Consider the following 16,700-nt stretch of genomic DNA (forward strand, 5'->3'; position numbering starts at 1 on the left):
TATTTTTATTTTATGCCAAGAAATATTTTTATTACTTTTATTATTTTATTTTATTATATATATATATATATGCATGTATTATCCAATCTTATTTACCATTCTGTGTTATCTCTAAGGCAAGAATTTAAAAGTTACTAGTCATTTATGGCCTTGGAAGAAATCAGTTTCAATCTCCTTATCACTGGCCTTTCCCCAGGCTCTCCACATTTTTATAGGCTATTATATTTATTCCATTTACATAGGCTAACAGTACTCCCTGCTCTAGTTTTCTATTTCTTAGGTTGTCTGTGCTTGATAAATCTATCAAATACATATCCAAAAGAAGGTAGAAGTAAAGTGTATAAAGGGCACAAGAGGCTATGCTTTTTATAATTGTCTTTTGAATGAAACAAAATGAAGAAATAACGTCCACTTGACATTATAAAACATATAATATCAAAAGAATACTAAAATTTGCTTATGGTTTATACTCTTGCTGTTTTCTCCTGGACTAACATTGCCACGGATTGATAGAGATACAGCTATGGATGTGGACTTCCATTGAATAAGCAGAATGGAAGGAAACAAAACTCTGTAGCCCAATAAAAAGATGAATCTTAAACTTTTTGATGTCTAAGTTCATAGATGACAATGAAAGACCAATGGTATTTTTATTCTCAACTTCAATGAGCATCTCTCTGTGCCCTGAATGTACCTTTCAATTTGTTGAGATTGAATCACACAAAGTCCAGTCATGTGACTGCAAGACTTCTTTGAGGAAGTGCAATTAGCACCAAGAAGAAACATACGTACACACAGAACAGTCAGAGCTGCTCTTTACTGCCATCACAACAACCCCTTTTAATCCTTCATGTTGATGTCGCTAAATGGGAAATCTATTTCTCTGACTGAGCATATGTATGTGCATCTTAAGGGAATACAGAGAATACTATTGTAATAAAAATGATGTTCTGTTCCTTTGGTCACTGTCATTCTAGTATGAAAAATTAGACAATATGGTTGTTTGAAATGTCAGTGTTTGTAAACATGAGTTGGAAGATGTAACGTAGATGAACGGTGTTACAGACTGTTTAAGCTGTTTGAGTAACAAATAGACATTTCCTTGAATTATTTTGACATAATTTACTGTGAAATTTCTTTTTTTCTTTTGCTGATATTTCTAGATTTCTTGTGCAGACAACACAAAGAAAGGCCTTTCTTTTATGTCAGTGCTCTCATTATTTAACTCATACAGCACTGATGTTTTCTAGAATACTAGTATTTCCTAGACATGAAATGAATGCTAAAAGAAAGGTATGTTTCCATATGAGCCATATCAAAAGGATATGAAGATCTGAGCCACTTTATAAGGTGTTATAAAAGAGGAAAATATAAATATATGTTGTAGTGCTTTAGTCCCTAGTTTCAAAAGATCTTTCTATAAATCTCCTTTATTGGGTTGTGTGCAATGTGTGCGCATGTGGGTATGTTTGGAGCAAATGAAATGAGATTCAGAGGGAAAAACTGCAAGACTTTGGTAGAGGAGGCCAGGCTGACTATAGAGGAGAAAGTTGGCTGGAGAGCAAAGATAGGTTGGTTCGGTATTCCAGAGACACGTCATAGAGGCTTTGAAAGCCAGCAGAGGAAAATAACTGACATAAAACTAATGTACTTGATCTTGGCCAAAAGGCCAAGAAGTGATACTGACATAAACTACTAGCTACAGAATATATCTATCGATAAGTGTAAATTTTGGACATGCCAAGCACGAGAGACTCAAAGGCATACGAATCAGAATCAAGACATAAATAAGGAGGGTTAAGAAGCTAAAAAGTTAAAAAACAAAACAAAAACCTACTAAGACTCCTTGGAATGAGGTGGTAAGGTCAGAGAATAAATAGAGATAGGCAAAGACTAATAGGTATAGAAGGGTTCACTGATAATAATGAAAATGTTTTGACAGCCAAAATACTTATAGAAGGCCCTGGGAAAGTGATAGGGTTCTGAATAAATAATATATTTGATCCAAAAAGCCCAAGGCAGCTATGAGGGTGAGAAATCAGGAACCAGAGCCTGTACCCTGATTAGATGTGGATGCCTCTAAGACACCTCTGTGCCCAAGAGGGGCCTTTAAAAACATCGCTAGGAAGGATGCACCGAGCTGAGAGTCCTAGGCTTGGAGAAAGGAGATGTGAGTCTGAGTGTTCTTTCTTCCACTAACTAGCTGATTCCCTATAAGCAAGTTATTCTGACTAAATCTCATGATTCCCAGAAGACTGGATTAATAAAAAATAATAATGGGTAACAAGTATTGAATATGTACTATATCCCAGACAGCATTCTAATGTTCTATATGCATTGAATCATTTAATCTCACAATAATCCTATCATTTTAAGGATGAGGAGACTGAAGAAGTTGAGTAATTTGCCCATGATCACACAACTAGAAACTGAGAGAGGTGTGATTTGACCCCAAGTAGTTCATTTGTATGGCCTAAGTCTTTAACCACTACATATCAGATGACCTCTGCAGTATGTTCTGGGTGTAAAATCCAGTAATTCTAAAGAAATAGATAAAAAAAGGGCCTCCCAGGTGGCTCAGCAGCTTAGTGCCGCCTTTGGCCCAGGGCCTGGGATCGAGTCCCACATCAGGCTCCTTGCATGAGGCCTGCTTATCCCTCTGCCTGTGTCTCTGCCTCTTTCTTTCTCTGTGTCTCTCATGAATAAATAAATAAAATCTTAAAAAAAAAAGAAAAAATATATAGCAGAAATTAAAGAGGACATAACACAAGAGAACAAGAGTATAGGGAAAATAGAGATTACAATTAACATAGACAAAACTATTTTTTAAAATGGAAATAATCATACTCAAGTCTTTAAATACCATCTGTTGCTCACAAATGGAAGAGAGATAAAAATGATACTTAAATAGTTTACTTCCTTAAAATGATTCAGGTCAGGGCAGCCTGGTGGCTCAGCGGTTTAGCACCACCTTCAGCCCAGGGCCTGATCCTGGAGACCCGGGATCCAGTCCCACCTTGGGCTCCCTGCATGGAGCCTCTGCCCCTCTCTCTCTGTGTGTCTCTCATGAATAAATAAATAAAATCTTTAAAAAATATAAAATAAAACGATTCAGGTCAAATACAATAGGATTTTGATTAAACATAATATACAATGTCCTAGGGGGTCCTAGCTATCAGTCATACTAGGTTATGAGGAAATTTTCATTATTTGGTTTTTGTAAATTTTAATTTTCAGAAGTCTACTCCACAACCATAGTAAATAGTGATAAGCCATGGAAAGGACGGTATATATTTGGTAATTCAATGATATATAAAGATTTCCATGAAATATTGAGAGCATTCAACATCCCATAAAGAATAGTCACTAGAATATTAAAGAGTGGCATGCTTTCTTTTTTATAAATCTGAAAAACAGGTAGTTTTGTGTTTGGGGTCAAAAAACACATGAAAAACTATGGCTAAGAGCTCGTTTCAGCCCTATAGTCAGCAAGGTGGAAGCTGCTGGTAGATACTGAATGTTGAGGACCAGAGACCTCTTAAAAGACAACTTACATTTGTAGAGAGGACAGATGAATAGCCCTGGAGTTTCCAAACAAAATATTATTCACTTACAAAAACAAATCTTGAGATTTAATCCATATGAAAAATACATTTATAATAGAGCAAACTGATGAAAATTTCAGAAATTACCAGTTTCTAAGAATGTAAGATAATAACTCCCCTGCCCATTTAGAATTGCCTAATATTCACTATACTCAATATCAACTATTTCCTTCATTTAATGCCTATCTGTATTATGGCCAAGGGATGTTCTTTTCATTTAATTAATCATTTCTTTTTCCCTATTATGCCCTTTCCTGCAGTTGCTAGAGAATCTCATAAAATGCACCTTTATTCTCAACCAGCAAAGCCCTTAAAGTGATTTGCTTATATTTCTATAGCATATAAATAAATGAAAACCATAACACAGTAAATAATTATAATGAGATTGAACAAAAACTGGCTTGCTGACAGGTACCATTTAGTGAATTGCTATTTCAATGCCCTAAACAGTCACCTGAGTTAATTCAATTTTCTATTGTTTAATATTTGTCTTTAAAATCACTCTGCAGAAAGTGGGAAACTGGCTCATGGTCTCAACTCTATAGGATGGTACAGTCTGAACACTCTCACTTATTTAATTTGCTATTTAAAAATATTCTAATGTTATGACCAAGAATCTAACAAGAACTCCATGCAGAATTATTTGATTTTAAAGGAATATAATGACCAAACTTGTAGTCTTGGTAGACTTGGAAAAGAAGATATTAAGAAATAATATCAAAATAAGAGAAATTTATTTTTCAACATGAAGTTTTTAATGTGGCTCTGCTACTGTTTTTTAAGCTTTATAAGTTGTAAACACATATTAACTTTTAGATATGAATTATGACCATTTTGAAAAAACATTATTTGTCACAAACAGAGGACATAAGCGCCGCTGCCCTCGATCATGCACTCATTTGACTCGTGGCGCAGTCTTGAATAATTTTAAACCAAACATGACTGCGGCAATCAATTTTCGTCCAATTTATTGGGCATGAGTTAAAGCCAATTAAAAAACCATTTTTGGTGCAATTCAAGGGGAAAATGTATAAACCCATGAAAAACAGATTTCAGTCCTAGACATGAGTCATCACTATTCTAAATAATGGTGTCAGCCCCAAATCAGAAAGAACAAATCCTAAAATTGCATATTCCACACTGGAAACTGCATTTCTCAGCAATGATTTTATGTATTTTAAAATATTTTTTAATAAGAAATTAACCTGGAAGGAAAAAGTATGCTCTTCTAACACTGTGTCATTTCTGAATATTTTTTAGCCATTAAATTAAAAGGTAATTTATAGCGGCTCCTGAGTTTCTGAATTAAGACCTAAAATAGAAAGTCATCTGTAACTTTTATACAGAGAAAGCAAAACATTTTACCTATAATTTTAAAGAATCTTTTAACTATTAGACCATGGCTCCTCTCACATGAATATAGTAGCTATCTTTTAAGGCCATAAAATGAAACAATCCCTGTACACTCTGGATAATCTTAGGATAATCAAAGCAGCAAAATGGGAGCTTCTAGGTTGGAAATTACAGCTATAAAATACAGCCATGCATTTTCAATCTGTATATTTAAGAGGCTTTCTCAGGATTGCAGCCGCTCACAGTATTCAAGCAGTTGTGGATTCTGGTTCTGCCTCTCCCATATTCCTTGGTATATGACTTTGGGCCCATTCCCTGACCTCTCCAACCCTCCGATTTCTCTTGGTAAAATGAGTACTATAAGAATAAGAGCCACATCTTAGGGTTATTGTAAGCACTAAGTGAAAAAATACTTGTCAAGGTCTTAGGAGAATGCCTGGCACAGAGTGTATCTTCAGTGACCATTAGAACCGGTGAGAGGAAAGTCTGGATTCTCACACATAGCTGTGACTTGAAGCCTCAACCTACTCGGTAGGTTTTTTTCTTTTAAAGTACAGATGCCTGGTCTGTATCCTAGGACATCTGCTCAGTAATTTTGAGGTGAGGTCTCAGCATATGTGTTTATAAAAACCTCCACGGATGATTCTGATTGATTTAAAACAAAAAAACAGTACTAACTTTTCAATTGCTCAGGTAACTTGGAGTTAAAGTATGGCTTAAACTATTTAAGTGTGGATCTCTGTTGAGCAGTTTAAAAAAAAAAAAAGATTTTATTTATTTATTCATGAGAGACGCAGAGAGAGAGGCAGAGACCTAGGCAGAGGGAGAAGCAGGCTCCCTGTGGGGAGCCCGATGCAGGACTCATCCCAGGACTAGGGGATCCCACCCTGAGCCAAAGGCAGACCTCACCTGAGGCACCCAGGTGCCCCTCTGTTGAGCATATTAATGAGAATAATTGCCAAACTTGTGCTTTTGTGTTATGCTGAAAGAGATTTAACTGGCAGACTTTTAAAAGATTTGATTTACTGAAGCTTGTAGCTTTTACTTCTATTTAATAAGCATAGACAGATGAGGCAGGGGATTTTTTCAGTTCTATTTTCCTATTGAGTTAGTTCATTTCTAACTGTCCTATTTCAAGATAAGTAAGCAGTCTCCTCAGTGATAGAGATCAAGGAACACTGCATGGTTAAGAAAAGCAGCTACCAGAAAAATATTTATATTGGCCCGACATGACCACCCGACAAGTTATTCACCATGATTGTTTAACAAAAATGAGGACATTTTCCCTGGGAGTGACTTTCAAATATTAACCGGGGAAAAAAGGACTCTCTTTAACATCTTCCCATTAGTGGGAAATAATTTATTAGATTTACAACCTGTCACCTTGGAAGGGAAAGAGATATTGTCCTAGTAGACCTTGGGTTTTAACAATATGAGTAAAGGGACAGCACAACCCTAAGGAAACAAAGGATAGCCAGGTCTTAGAGGTATCAGGAGAAGGTGATGGGGAGGTGAGAAAACCAGAGTTTGCCCCATTTTTGCTTAGGGCCGCTCAAAGTACAGCTGGTATATTCCCAGGCTTAAGGCTTTTATAGGCCTTGTTGGTAGGAAATCGGAGTTATTTAAACCCTGGAATATCTCTACACAAGAATCCAAGAAAATTCTAACACTGTCACACTACCAGATAGTTTTTAATTTAGAGCGTATGCCATTGATACACTAGATTGATACATTAGATTCTCCCTGAATCAAAGAATGTAAATTGTATAGGTGACCTAATATTGGGAAAATCCTCATTCTCTGGGAACACTTTTAGCCTGACCCCTGGGGCTTAGAAAGGACCCTTAAAGTCTAGATGTAATTCCAACATCATGCATTGGCAAGCTATTGGTAGATCAAGGTGTTGAAATATTGATCAAAGAGTTGGTATACCCCAGATTCCAGTTTTAAAACTATGAATCTCTGTTTCTTATATATAAAATGAAATTATATTATTTACTCTTCTTACTTTATGAGGTTATTGTGAAGCCAAAATAAAATTACATATATGAAAACTGGAAAATTTTTTATTGTTGTGGCATAAGAATTGAGAGGAAAAATAACTATTTTTTAATGTATAGAACTTTCCAGCAAATTATCCAAAAGCCTTTCAGGAACATATTTCCTTTTTCTTATTAAATAAACTTTTTCCCCCCTTTTCAATATAATTCCACAAAAGTTTCAAAATCAGGTTGTAAAATAACAATTCTATGTTAACACTTCAAAAAGTGAAATTGCCTGAAACTTGCTGAACTATTATGAAACATGAAAATGAAAATCTGTAAAAATAAAAATAAAACCTTCCATTTTCCTTGTTTATGAATATAATGTTTCATCTAAGTCTAGCCTTAGACAATTGGTTTCTAAAACATGGCTCTTTGAAATTTTAAAGAGAGCTCTTTCAGAATTTTTTCATTTAACCAGCAGAGAACTGCTTTCTCACAGTTGGAAGCTTAAACAGCTGGTGACTCTGGATACTTTTTTATTCCCCTGGGTAACAGTTCAAGGATCCTCACTGTGCTCTCAGGACAGCCAGCAAGGTATGTGGTCAGGAACATGTTCCAATACAAGCCAATTCCAAAGCCACCCCTCCACACATCCCCTAGGAGTAGAAAACAGACAACTCAGAGCCTTGTGTCACCTGAATGGGCAGATATTCTATCTGTTGAGGAAAATCAGCCTTCATAAGAATTTGCTTTCTGACCCATGATCAGAGATCACAAGGCCTATGTGACCATAAGGATTCTCTGAAGGACTTAGGAGGTCAGTCTCAGGATTTGGTTTTTGGAATTTATCAATATCTGCGCCTCCCCCCTTATTTTACATTATATAGGAAATTGCTCTTTCACTTAGGATGCATTTCTGAGTCTTTCTTAATAGAGCACTACATAGTTAACTTCATTTTTAACTTCCAGGAAGAACAAGCAAAAAGAATATTTCAGCCTAGCTGTCACTGCAGTACTATTTATTGTATCCACTAGAGGACTCTTCTCAGAATGGCTCAAAATATCTCCCCTCTCATTCCCTGTGGCCTCTGGCATTTGATGCTCAACTAACTCTTGAGTTGGGCCACTGGCTACATATCAGTGTTAGAATGAAAACATTCCCCCTACTTTACACCTCCTGCTAGTTCAATAAAGCGATGTTTAAATAACTGAACTGGCTTCAATGAACTGTACTTGCCATTTTTTCCTGCTTCTTAGCTAGATAAAATGGAGATAATTATGAAGTGGATGAGCAGGTTTAATGAAAGCCAGTTTCTTTTGGTATACTCCTGAAGCAGCAATCATCATCTGTTTGGCTTTTGAAGAGCAACAATTATAATCACTTAAACCCCCAAGGGGAACAAAAATAGAATTTACATTAGCATATAAAATATACAGCTGGATTGGGCAAGCCTATAAAATTCTGGGGAAATCATTCTAATCTGAATGCTATTCAAACTCACAAGTAAAATGAGTTCAAGAGTATTTTACATGCTTCCTTCCTATAAAATAATACATATAACAATGTTGAGAGGATTTTCCTAAAAATGAACACAAGGAAACAAAAAAATTGTTGCCAGGAGAGAATCCCAGTGAGAATGGGATAAACTGCATTGTCAAGACATCAGAAAGCAAAATGCATAATGATATTCACATGAAGTACTAATCACTCTGAAGTGAAGATTTTTCATGCAATTGGGAGTTTAAGAAAGAAAAATAGGGTGGTTTCAGTCTGATCAATGATGAAACTTAATCCTAAGTAAAGAAAATTTCAGATTAATAGTACTTCCCTCCTCTGTTGTAAATGTGAAAGCAACACAAAGGAAAGTGAAATCACTTAAGTTGATGCCCTATTGTTACAAAGCAGAACTCTTTTTTTCTATTTTAAAACATTTTCATATCCTTTCCTCTCAAATAAGCTCTTTCTTACACCTCCTTTTCTAATTCTAGCCCAGATCACAGGCAATCTCCCTCACCATTTATGTTATTTAATTACTTTTGCTTTTGTGTGCCTTTCACGGTTTGCAATATACTTCTCCCCCCCCCCCCCTTTGGTAGAGGATAGAAGAATAAAAATGGAGCCTGTGCTTTATCCATTATGCTACTAGCAACAAAACACTAACATAATCAATATATTAAAGGCTTGCCTGGCTGTGCACATTTGTCAAAGGCAGTGTATCTGAGAAATTACACTAATGAATCTTAAAAAATTCAGCATCACAGAAAACTTGCTCTCCCTCATCTTAAGTACATATCAAAATGTAAAAACTAGAAAAATATATACTGCATCTTTCTTTATATTATCTGAAGGTCTACTGTTACTTTTTTTTTAAATAAAAAAAAGTGTGTAAAACTTCACTGCCACTGAGAAACACTTCCTGAATACCCTCACTAAAGCCAACTGCAGGCAAACTGGTGATAGTGTCCTCTATGCTCCTAAAAGCACTTTGTACATAGCTCAGATAGCAATGATCTCACTCCATTATAACCATTTGTTGACATGTCTGTCTCCTGCACTGACTGTGCAATGCTCGATAGCAAACGCATCTTTCCCAGTAGGGTATTTCCCGGCTCCAGCCCTGTGCCTAAAATGTAGTAAGCTCACGATCATGTTTGTTGAGTAATATATGTGCCATTAATTTGTATTCTAAGATACACCAAAATGTTATGGTGTCTATGATAAGAACTAAACATATTAAATACCATCTCTGTCATAATATCAAATTTAGGGATCCCTGGGTGGCGCAGCGGTTTGGCACCTGCCTTTGGCCCAGGGCGCGATCCTGGAGACCCAGGATCGAATCCCACGTCGGGCTCCCGGTGCATGGAGCCTGCTTCTCCCTCTGCCTGTGTCTCTGCCTCTCTCTCTCTCTCTGTGTGTGACTATCATAAATAAATAAAAATTTATAAAAAAAAAAAATATCAAATTTAATGGTGATAAATTAAGCACTAATAAATTAGAAATTCAGAAGTTTAGATTTCTATAGCAATCTTCTCACTCTCATTATCCTTAAAGGACAGTGGTAACTTTTTAATATTTTATTAAATATTTATAATCTGTACTGTGGTTAATTATTTTTATTGGAAACACTCAAAAAAGCTGAATTCTCAGTTCTAAACGGTAATGACCTCAGATTTCATTAACTGTATAGGTCTATTAAAAAAAAAAAACAAACATTAGAACTGTCTTCTCAACCTCTGCCAATGTCTGTCAGGTGTGATAGTATCTAGTTTGTATTATTTTACTCTTTCCTGTAAACCCCTCACGCTCTGAGAGACTTTGAAAAATCCACAACGTACAACTTTACTTTGAACAAAAAATGTAACAATTTCATGTTTAAAAGAATTTAAATGGATTAAATTGAGGTGCAAAGCTCGAAGGACTCCAGAACCTATGCAGGAATTATCATAAGGTTCTTCCATTCTTTCCCTAATTTGAACACAGGGATTTAAACATCTCCTAATTTTTCAAGTGAAATTACCATTTTGTATGAAGTTATGGGAAAGCAATAGTGGAGATAAGGATCCACAGGCCTATCCTTAAAAACTTAGATTTTTAGTTAATAATAAGTATAACTAATGTACTTTTCATTAGATAAAATTCAGTTTTGTGACATTAATTATCCCATAAATTTAAAACTGAAAAACTGCTTTAATAAGTTTTCTCTTTTGCTTCCTACTAATAAAACTATAGCTTTTTGTATATGTATATTTACACTTATTTACATATAGACCTGTGCACTTTGATAAATTTGAAGGGAAAGAAAATTGTCATTTCTGTGATTTTAGTACTTAAAATGTAATGTAAAATTTCAAATCAAGGATAAATAGAAAGTTATACAAATATTAACTGTGATAATAACAGATTGAATTTTATTGAAAATGAGCCAAGTAACTAGAATTAGTTTTTGGAGAGTGAATATCCAAGGGTTTGTCAGGGCATGGTCTCCAAGGTCAGAGTGAAGTGGAGCCAAGTTATGTGTGACCAACAGCAAGAATTCTGCAAGACTTAAACACTTAAACCCCACAGCTCTTTGATTATAACGTGGTCCTTAAAAGGCAAAAGTTATAAGACTTTTAAAAAAGCTACTGGCACTCTCATAGTAACTGAGGTTTAAACATGATAGATCTACGTATGGGTACCTGGATAGCTCAGGCAGTAGGGTATGTTCTCTGGATCTCAGTCTTGAGTTTGTGCCCCACCCCACGTTGAGTTTGGAGATTACTTAAAAATAAAGTCTTTAAAGAAAATAAAAATAAGTATGATAGATCTGAATGATTTTACTTTATAAAAAGCTGACACAAAACATCAATTTCTAAAAAGTTCTTCACTCAACAAGAGCATAAAATTCAAATGCTCTTTTAACAGGTGAGCTCTGTGCATTTTGAAAAAGTAATTCAATTAAAAAAAAAAATGTTTACACCAAACAATTTAGGAGCCCATTTATCGTATAACATGCAGACAGAGTTATTCTGAGTGCCTTCATTTCTTCTCAGGTGAAAGTGAAAAATCGAACAGTTTTCTGTTGAATGTAAATGAAGTCCTTAAACATTTTTTCATTGGTACTTAAGGGAACTTGAATGGATTACCTCCATAAAATCTTAATATCTCCATTTTTGCAGATTCGATATCTATGTCTCATTCTCTCAAGTTCAAAGATTTTATAAATAAAAGAAGAGCACAATTAGAGCCTTTTAAAGGGAAGGAATCTTTTTTCTAATATATGAGAGTCTATCATCTTTCATATTTAAAAAGGAATCATATAATGGGGTTTCATTTGAAAATTCTATTTTCTATATCACTTTCTATATGTCTCTAACTAAATGAGGGCAATTTAAAAATTCAGAAAATAATTGCAGTGTAAGTTAATTGATTATAGGTATATCAAGGTAAGCTAACTTAAAAAATACATAGTATGGCAAAAAGTCATTAAATGATTTGCCACTCATCAAATCATATAATATTACTTAGGCAAATATTATTGTAATCAAAATTTTAAAGTCCTTAAATGAAAAATTAAATAGCATTTAAGTTGGTAACATAATAACAAAAAAAAACACTCTGCTTATTTGATTTTGAGTCCCCTTGTAAGGAAAACTGAGTTTGCAGTTAGATTATCCTTTTAGTTAGTAGGCATCTTTGGTACTTATTTGAAAATACTTCTGTCATTATCATTGATTTAATCTTCCTCTCCTTTTGCTTGTTTTTGGGGTGGGATGGAGAATGCAATAAATTTTCCATAATTATTGTCCCAAGAGAGAAACAACCAGTCAAATTAGCCTATTATATCCAAACCCAATTTGGGAATTATAATTAGGAATATTTCACTAAGTTTTATTTCTTCAAAAATGTTTTATCAAAGAAAGTGCCAAGATTAAGAGTAATCATTCCTATCTTGGGAATTTGTGGAGATCATGTGGGTTTTACGTGGAGGGTCTTTTTAAATTTAGAAAATTATCACACATTTTCATTTTGTTTGATTTTAGATCCAAGTTATGATAGATTTGATTCAACTGGTTATGAAGCTGTCTGACCTTATTCTAGTTAGTTGCTAGGCATAATAAAACCTCCACCTAAAAAAATTAATTAATTAATTAATTAAATATAAAAAAAATAAAACCTCCACCTACAGTGTTTTGATGATTAACTGAAATAATATATGTCAAGCACTCACACAGGAGTGGATTCATGGCTGGGTCAAGGCAGGTGGACAACAAATGTTAACTACTAAGGTTAACTTCTTAGCTATTTCAGGTTGCATACTTGATACAAGGTATACATTACTAATTAGAAGTAATAAATGAAGGTTATTTTTGAATTGTTAAAATCATAATATCACTTCAGCTCTTCCTCTTTTGCTTGTTTGCTTGCAAGAACATTTCATGTCCTAGATATGGTACAAGGGGTAAAAAGTGCAATGTAACATTGGATGACCCTGGCTGCCACCCACCTGCACTCCCCACATATATCCCATCTATTTTGCTCCTTTATATATCATACCTATTTACATAAAGTGAGTAAATGTTATGGGATAAATATTTCTATGAGAATATTGCTTAGTTGAAAACACTTAGAATTTTGTTCTTATGAATATTATAAGCTTCCTGTTTTTGTGAAATTTATTCTAATGGACTGAGGTTTAGGGAAAATATCAGAACATGGCCACTGTATTTCTAATGTGCTAATGACATATAATTAGAACATTGAGGAAAGAAATGATAATAGTATTACTTTCTGATATGAAGAAATTTTCATAATGAGAAAGTTTAGTAAATCTAAAATTGCCACAGAATTGTAGTATTAGTGAGGGAAAGTGCCTGGAATATTAGCAATAAATAATTTAAGTACATTTATAAGATATTAAACTATATGTATTATTGTCACTTAGATGACTTTCAATTACCCAACTTATTTTAAATAATAATTTTTATGAACATCTTCAAGTGAAACAGTATTTTCAATGTGTAGGTAGAAAGTTATAGTAAAGTTGAGGGCTTAGGTGAAATTATGAGTATTATAAAATAATTCTGATTAAAGGGGTTTTTCCCCAAGTATCCAAGTAATTTAACTTTGCACATATACAGGCCATAAATTTACTTGCAAATAAGTGGACAGCAGTAGTAGTGAATTCTTACTTTGTCTGTAGTCCTCATATAAATGCAGTTTAATATGTTCCTTAAAATCAACAACAAATAACCCAGGCAGTACCAGTATAGATCAAGATTAATCACAAAATTAAATAGGCATGACAGATGAGTAAAATGAACCAAAGTAAATTATAGTTAAAAATATTGTTGGTCGACTATCTGTAGTTCAAGAATAGCAGTACAAAAAAAAAAAAAAAAAAAAGGCAAACTTAACTGAATCTCTTGCTACCAGAAATATATAAAATACTATATTTTAATTTAAATTCTTCTAACATTTCTTTTCAAAGCTTCACTGAATTGATTCTGCTTCTACCAACAGATTAGTAGTTTACTTTAGCCATTTGGAATTTCAACTGTCAAGCAGAAAACTGTTTTAAAGAAGATGATTGCAAATAGCAAGACCAAAAGCAACTGATTTGAGAAGCCAACTGCATAAAGTGTGGCTTTACCTTTACAGTTACTGGTAAATTACATCAACTTTTTGGAGAAGAGACCAAAAGTAAGTCAGTTGTTAAAATAAGTCATTAAACTGTATTCCCAATAAAATTCATTAATCTTGTGGCAATGTAATCAGTTGTTACTTTCTGTGTTTTTTTATGATCAGGTGAAGTTTATGATAACTTAAAAATATTTTAGAATAGGTCTTGAAAAATTTAAGCATATGCAATTATACCTGCACACATAATTACCAAAAACAATGTTAATTAAGAATGGTTGCAACAAAACATGAATACAATTCCTCTTAGGGGCCGTTTTTGTTTCCATTACATCCTTCAAAGGAGAAAACTTAGATGGCCTTGCCTCACCAGAGAATGTGCAGGTCCATTCCAATATAGGACATCCCAGCCATCTCCATGACAACAGCCCTTGACAAATTAAAAGGCAACCAGATTCACACACAGAAAAAGTTAAGACTACTGAGCACTGTTAATGTTTGTTTGTTTGTTTAATTCAGAGCTGGCCAAACTATTTAGAATTTTCCAGAGGAAAGGCTGAACCTTTTACCCAAACTTGAAATGGTTAAGCAGACCACAAATACTAAGTTGGATAGCTATTCTCAGAAAGTGAATGAGATAGGGGGCAAAACTGAGAAATCCTTTTCTGGAACACACCTTTAAAAAAACAAACAAACAAACAAACAAACAAGAAAAAGGGATTAGGAGAGGAGGCTGGGGAAGGACCCTTAAATAAATCTCTATTCCTCAGCTTAAAAGGAGAGAGGGCTAGAAGAGAAGGGAGAAATGGGAAGTGGGGGGTAAGCAATTCCTTTCTCCGGCCTCAAGCCTGTTTTTAAGACCACAACTTTCCAAATTTATTCTTTTCTCATCTGCAGGTGTTTAGGATTTGTCTAAGAATGACGGCTTCTAAGGTTGCTACTGAGAAGTGTGAGGAGGAGGGTGGGAGGTCTGGCAGTGCAGGTGAGGGCGCAGAGATAGTGGTGGTCACTGAGGGTGACCCCACTGTTCCTCTCCTCCTCAAGGGTTTGGGTCAGGAATGACCCGGCTACTGTGCTGAGTTCAGGAAGTCAGAGCTGCACGGGTCTTCTAGAAACCAGACAATAACCTCGTTCCCTTCGCCTCCCTCCCCTGCACCTCCACCCTGCAGACTGCCAACCCTCACTCACTTTAAATGCATCAAGCCCATTACCATCCCAAGAGTATCCACCAGATAAATGCGGAACAGGTCTACTGACCAGAGTCAAAAGAAAAACAAAATTTCAACTACTGTCTCATTTGTTTCACCGCCCCCCTCTTCCCAGCCCCTAGCCCTTTGTGTGTGCGGATTCCCCTTCAAACCACCCACAGACCGAGCATACGAGAATAAATGGTAACTTTTGGTTTAAAAGTTCACTTACCACGGCAACCTCATAGTGCTTTGTCATGCTTTTTTGCACTTAATTTTTCAAAACTGCTTGTGCAGGGCGCGGAACTGGGAAGGCAGGACTAAAGTATCTCTAGTAATCACAACAAAAAGGAGAGAACATTCACCAATCAGAATTACATTTAAATGCACAAACCTCTGAGCAAGACGCACGGTTCACACCACACGAAGGAGAGGGTGGGGGTGGAAGAAGCCAAGCTAACAAAACAAAAGGTAAAGGGGAGAGTTGAGTGGTTGGAGGGCAAATTGATCCGAGCCGTCTTTGAACTGAGCCCTGGCTGAAAACCACCACCACCGCCACCGCCGCCGCCACCGCCACCACCACCGCCACCACCACCACCCCCCGCTCCCAGCACCCCAGCGATTACCCGAGTGACTGCACTTGCCTCCAGCCAGCTCAACTGCAGGAGAGGAATGCCCCATCTAAGTTCACTAGCCCTGCCACAGCCTTCCACTGCCTGATGGGTTCGTTCAGGAAGACACTTCCAGAGGCATCCATCCACTTGAGGTCTGGGTTTGGCGGCGGCTGCGGGGCTGCTGCGAGCAGCTGCTAGGCTCGCCGCCGTCGCGTTCCTGCCTCATTCGCGCTGCACAATAGTCCCGGCTGGGTGCACCTCATTAAGCCAGCCCGAGAGCCCCAGGAGCGGGGCAAGCCGTGTGACAGCGCTGCCCCTTTGTAAGGACTGTGTGATGGATGCAACCGAAGGGTGGGGTCTGGGTGGGTCAGAACTGTTAATGACAGTATGTATCATTCTGTCCTCCCGGAGAGGGAAGCCCCCTGCCCTCCCCCTACGTTGGTTTCTCTCTCTCCTCTCTCTCTCTCTCACACACACACACACACTCCTACACTCCTTCCTCTTTCCCCGCCTCCTTATGGCATTTTTCTGCAGTCAGCGTTCAAAAAAAAAAGTATGAAAACCATCGGGTCATGACTATCTCAGTAGATGATGGAGAAGCGATTTTATCCAGACTCTTAAGGAGACAGAGGATCCTCAAATCGGAAAGGCGGGCGCAAGAGGGCCGAGCAGAGCGGACCGGCTGGGTGCGGGAGCGGGCGGCACCTCAACTGGCGGAGAGTTTGCAAGAGCGACTCAACTCGCACCCGCATCCGCGCCGGGCCCCGGGCGCTCGGGACGGCGCCTCCGCGCACAGCGCAGCGCCCGGGGCCCGGGACGGTCTGGGGGGGCGC

General features: G+C 36.6%; 1 protein-coding gene across 1 annotated transcript in view; it reads right to left on the reverse strand.

Annotated features, from left to right (window-relative positions):
• The window catches only part of ELAVL2 (ELAV like RNA binding protein 2), a 168,521-nt gene extending 152,276 nt beyond the window's left edge, over positions 1-16,245 (reverse strand). Inside the window, exons 1-2 of the mRNA XM_072841548.1 lie at positions 15,898-16,245; positions 15,486-15,584 (exon numbers count right to left, since the gene is read on the reverse strand). The gene's annotated coding sequence lies outside the window, so the exon portion shown is untranslated. The remainder of the gene's footprint in view (positions 1-15,485; positions 15,585-15,897) is intronic.
• Between the last annotated feature and the right edge of the window lie 455 nt (positions 16,246-16,700).

This window comes from Canis lupus, chromosome 10 (genome assembly GCF_048164855.1).
Source record: "Canis lupus baileyi chromosome 10, mCanLup2.hap1, whole genome shotgun sequence".
Lineage (NCBI taxonomy): Eukaryota > Metazoa > Chordata > Mammalia > Carnivora > Canidae > Canis > Canis lupus.